A 5893-nucleotide genomic window follows, 5' to 3' on the forward strand; every position below is an offset into this window, starting at 1 on the left:
TTAATTGAATCTTCTTAGGTACTTAAAAATTACAGTTCCAGGAGGGCTACCTAGGTTTAAATGGGTTTGATGACAACCTGAAACTGACTGAGTATTCTCTCATCTTCAAGGGCAAGCACTAGACCTAAGTCAAAGCATTAGTCATCTGGTGGCAACACAGGTACCATTCAAGAAGGTGAAATTGGTAGAGGAAAAGGACACCAACATTGCCCTGGGTCACCTTGCCTTATTCAAGTAAGTGACTGTTGTTTGCAACATACAGTATTAAAAATGCAGCACGTTGCAACAAATACACACAATATAATCATACACTGGATAAGATGTAAAATATCCTATGCCAATCCATTAGAGCTTCACATGGGGCCCACCCCACTCCCTTCCTACCTGCAGCCACAAAAAAAATCCTGTTATCACCCATTGTTCCTACACACAATTACTAAGGTTGCTGTGGCTGTTTATCATCCAATCAGCAACCAGATACAATTAACATCTACGGTTACTCATTGAGCCGAGCCCATGAGTACCAAAACCACCCACTGCATCACCAGCTCTTCACAGGGGTCATCAGTTAGGCACCTCCCCTCATCTGTGTTTCGCTGTATTAAGCCCACAACACCTCCAGAAGGCTCAACAGTGAAATCTGGTGTCCAAGACCCACCCCCCTCCAAGCTAGCTTTTACAGTCCTACCTTACCTTTAACCATCAACAACCGTAAATGCACACTGACCTCCCTGGTGACTAAGGCCATACCTAGCCCCACTGGCACATGCTCAGTGCCACCAGGTCCATGTGATCTTTACATGCTACATCACCAACAACCACAACAGCACTTCTACATTGCATTTCCCCAACTAGTCTGTGCTCTCCTTATCCACAGCCACTAACTAGACAATTCAGTTGTTTCTGATAACTCCTTCACAGCTGCCCTTAGTTTCCGGCCCCTGATGCTTGGCTACAAATCTTCACTGGCCTTACATGTGCCTGCCACCCACATTTCCTCACCTCAGCCACCAAGTCTGCGTACTTAAGCTTCTTCCTTTCGAATGCATCATCTACTGCATCTGCAAATGGAATTGTCTGTTTACTTTCAGAATACAGCACCATGTCTGGCCGCAGTGTAGTTAACGAAATGCACTCTGGGGCCTGTCCACTAGCAATTTCTAATCTCGTGCTTCACTCGATCTACCGATATTTATAGCCTGTGCACACTCACGAACATGTTCCCCCTCACACAGAAACCTAACCTCTTTATTACTACAAGCACTGGGCAATGTATTAATCTCTATGCACTTGCTCTCCAATAAAAACGCTAATATTCTAAGTACCTGATTGTCTCCATGTATACTGACCCTGCAACAATCTAACCTTACAAGCTGATAGAATATGCTTCAGAATGCCAACCCCTGTACATAATCTACAACTAGGGTCTTCACCTACCCACTGTCCAAGATTTTGTGGCGTTGGAAGGACGTAAGTTGCTCCAAGCAAAAAACTTGATTCAACTTGTCTACAGCTCTTGCCAAGTGATCTTCCGCTTCTCTAAATTCTCCCAGCGAAGCCACTGGTGTTGTTTTGCTTGTTGGCATTGTTTGCACACTGTGCCTCCTCTTCCTGCTCGCGATTAAGACAAGTCATCATTCACCTTCTCTCAGGTGATGTGGCCTTACCAAGGTTTTCCACAAATCACCTGACCCAAGGCCTGCTCTTCCACATTGCACTTGATGCACCACATCTTGAACCTCATTTCATTTTGGTGGGCTAATCTCCATCTTCCCCTCTATTATATCTAGTGGAACCTCTAGCTCTTCTGTTTTTTCTTATCATTATACACACTGTCACCCATTTTTACGATAAATACGAGGTAGGTGTTCCTGATCCAGTGATCATTCAGTGTATATGAATTCATGCAAAATATTAAAAGGTGTGCTCCAACAGTTGTTTTTAAATAAACTGAATTGAGGACATATGAGGGTCATACAGGATGTTATTTTTACACATTTAATGGACAGTGACTGTAGAAACAGAGGTGTTAATGATATGGCTGATCAGTGTATGTTAAAGACTTTTAAGTTGGGATGATGTAGGCTGTTCATAGTAAAATTTATGTAATAGGTGTAATTTTTAGATTCACATTTTAATCCTCAATTTATTTATTCAAGGGAACTGATCAAAACAGCCAGTAAAGGAATAAAAGCAGAAGCCAACCTGTTCAACTTAGCCACACATGGGCTTGGGTTCTCACTCTTGGATGCCTTTGAAAATCTGTTCACTGCATGCGCTGATGCACAAATTGCAGCACTTCAAGGTAGGGTTTTTGAAAAATAAATTGCGAAATCCTGCAAATGCTTTAATTATTTAATGCTTAATAATGATTTTTGTTTCAAATATGTGAAGAAAGCAAAGGTGTAACATCACAGTAAAGGTGAGTAACATGACATTGGGTTTTTAATCTTAATGTTTTTTATTTGTTTCTGCTTGCACAATGTGTATACGTATGTTTGCATACATGTATACAATGTGTTTTGATTTTCCTACCATGAAATCAGAACCAGGCATTACGTGCTGAATGAGGAAGCTGAACAGAAACAACTAGTGTGGAACTGCGTGAGAGCTCAACAGCATTCACACAGTGAATTTTTGAAATATTCTACAAAGTTCTTTATTAATACTGCAAAATGTTGCCCATTTCATGCTTTTGAAAATATTTTTAAATACCAAATACCAAAATAAAAATTCCAGATTGTCATAAATGCCAAATGTCTTATTTATGCTGGCGTTTCTATTGATTGTACTTGATTCATTTTTCCAGTACTGAAAATCTATCATTTTGTTTTCTAAATAATATGAAGAACTGTTATGTTTGCAACAATATTAATAAAGTTCATATAACTGCAATAAGTGGAATTATTTTTATTGCTGTATTTTCCATAGATAATTCACTTTCATGTTTTTCTGCTATTAAGTGTATTCTTAGGGAAAATGGAGTAGTTAAGGCTGTACAGCGATCACTGGACACAAGGTGTATAATTGCCAGTTGTCACTGTGAACATAAGGCAACTGCTTATTTAGTTTCCCCGAGATGAATTCGGCGCTTACCACCGACTCTTCTTTGAAAAGTAGTAATCTTAAACTTTGAATCAGGCCTGTGTGTGTAAATTGCACGATTCATGCTTTTCTTCAGTGAGTACGAGTGCATAGACTGTAGAGTTTTCTTTGCTTCATTGACTCTTTGCCGGTACTTATGAAGCCTTTGGATCTTTCTTTGTCTTGTGGTGCTAACGAACTGACCAAAAGCAAGCTGATGAGCTGTCTTTACTGCAGATAGTAAATCAGGTGTTTCACAGAATTCACTACTCTCACACCAGTTGTACAGCTCTTCTATCATTTCTTTCACAGTTTTGCATGATGTTATATTTTCTGCTGCATGGTCTAATAAACTTTCAGATGGCTGACATCTCTCCTCTGGTGAACAATCTTGCATGACCATTTCTGAAACTCTAAGGCACACACACATTTCTTTTAGGCTATTAGCAAGACATGTACACTGTTTTGTTTGCAAGTTTACAACTCCGAAACAGTGGCTGTGATGTACAATTAAATATGGTCCATCCCTCTCATAACTGCGTTGTTCAGATAGAGAACACGCCAGTTCTCTCCTCCTCCTCTCTATATCTATACCTCTTTCTTCACTAATATGCTTAGCCAATGCTATATGCTTGCACATATTTCCCCTTTCAGACCAGTAACATTCACACTGCATTGTGATTAGGTCAACATAGTATCGGCTTCCTTCTTTGGTTTCAGAGGGCACTGAAATTTTGTCAGCAGACTGTAAAACAATTCTGTGATGTAAGCCTTTGCTTTTCATCCTAGATACCATTTCAGCAAAATCAGGTTTCTTGGACTCAGTAATCTGACCAGCTTTGTAGAGTGCTTCCAGGTAACTTAAAAAGAAAGCACATTGTAAATACTGTAAATAATGGGTAAAATGTAGTTTAAAACTGAACACCACAGTTTTATGTATGACAACCAACAAACCTGTAGTAAGTCACCACCTTCTGACTCAGAAGATTAAGCAAATCATCTACACGCCTGTTTGCATACCCCTGAAGGAATTGGTATTTCATGTTGAAAAAGAATCTTCAATACAAAACAGATGCTCAAAACCAAGTATAAAGGAAAGGGCTAGAAAATTACAAAAATTGATTTTAAGTTATTTAGTTTTTTTTTGGTTTTAATTTGGTCCCTCCCTCTCCCAGGTTTAATTAGGCAATGTTTTGAAACTGAACTGGTCATTTACACTGATATTTACAAAAACATGATAAAATTATAATAAAAACATTAACATTTGCAGGACACAGGTTAGTAACCACTGCAAAATATCACATATACACAAACCTCTCAACTAAATTATTGGTTTCGCTATTTTGGTGGAACACTCTTGTGGTGAAACCACTGCATTTTTAAGTAGTGTGAAACTGCTGTGTTGCCAGTAAGTTCATCAATGTTCCCTATAACTTGTTTTGATGTTTCTTCAAAATCTGCCTCCTGGAAAATGAATGAATGTTTACATGAGTTTAAGGGAACCTCTGGACAAATATTTAGAGACAGCTATGTATATAACTTACAGTTGCACATTGTTTGAGGGCTACCATTGATCTGATGACTTCACTTTTCACAGCTGGATGTTTTTTGCATTCATCTTGTCGTTGCATCCATCGATGAACAGCCTTGAACATACAAAAATATCTGCATAAAATGGTACATTTGCACAATCCTGCTAAATGGAACAATTAGCTTACAATGTATGGCAACAATTGACAACACATGCAAACATTAGATGTATATTCATTAACATTACTCTTACACTATTACAATCTCTGAATCATTCAGAAAGATTATAGTACAAATTTTCTATCCAGTGGTATCCATCCATCCATTATCTGTAACCGCTTATCCAATTTTAGGGTCGCGGGGGGTCCAGAGCCTACCTGGAATCATCGGGCGCAAGGCGGGAATACACCCTGGAGGGGACGCCAGTCCTTCACAGGGCAACACCTCTAGTGGTATTTAGTGTGATATTATAATGATCACATTAATATATTGGCAGGGAACACACATATTAAACATATCTTGTTTCATATTATTTCAGTAATACTCTAATACACTAATGACAGAAAAAACTATGTTATGATATATTCACAGACTAGATTTAAATTATTTATGATTACAGTGATAAGTATATATGATATAATGCTATTTTTTTGCTTCTGACTGCTAAATTTCCTTCAGTATCAATAAAGTAGGTTGATGAGTATTTTATTAAATACATGAATACATTTAATTAATGTTTTAGAATGATTGTTTTAGTGTAATGAAATGCTATTTTATTATTTCATAAATATATTATGGATGCTTCATAAAGATTCAGTAGAATATCTTACCTGCAGAACATGAAACCAGCAGAGCAATATTCTACTGTGTGGGAACACTTTCTGGACTGCATTTATTTCCTTGAGATCTCTGTATACCATAACACACCTGAAAAACATAATTTCATATATATATTAGAGAATGAAAGTCATGGTGGTGACTAAAGAATAAATGCATTTTATTGGACTCAAAAAACAAAAAACAAAAAAAACAATAAGCAATAAACAAGGTAATTCAGGTAAATTAAAAAAACTGTTTTTATTTTTATTTAGCTTTGCCGGAGTCTACATTGGGAAATACAGCAACAATAAAACATAAGAATTCACCTGCGAAGGTTTCAGCCATTTAAAGATAACACAAATCATATTCCTGAGTGAAAAAAAATATCCCACAAAATAATAAGTCTCATCATTGCTGATGATACACATTAAGATTTTTAAATTAAACATAGATTTTTTTT

At 37.4% G+C, this 5893-nt stretch overlaps 1 long non-coding RNA gene across 1 annotated transcript; it reads right to left on the reverse strand.

Moving 5' to 3' along the window:
- Positions 1-4444: 4444 nt before the first annotated feature.
- LOC136694057 (uncharacterized) lies at positions 4445-5539 on the reverse strand. Its single transcript, XR_010802138.1, has 3 exons — positions 5445-5539; positions 4629-4730; positions 4445-4548 (listed from the first exon to the last, which is right to left on the reverse strand). It is a non-coding gene; the product is annotated as an uncharacterized lncRNA (long non-coding RNA).
- Positions 5540-5893: the final 354 nt, after the last annotated feature.

Source organism: Hoplias malabaricus, chromosome 4 (genome assembly GCF_029633855.1).
Source record: "Hoplias malabaricus isolate fHopMal1 chromosome 4, fHopMal1.hap1, whole genome shotgun sequence".
Taxonomy (NCBI): domain Eukaryota; kingdom Metazoa; phylum Chordata; class Actinopteri; order Characiformes; family Erythrinidae; genus Hoplias; species Hoplias malabaricus.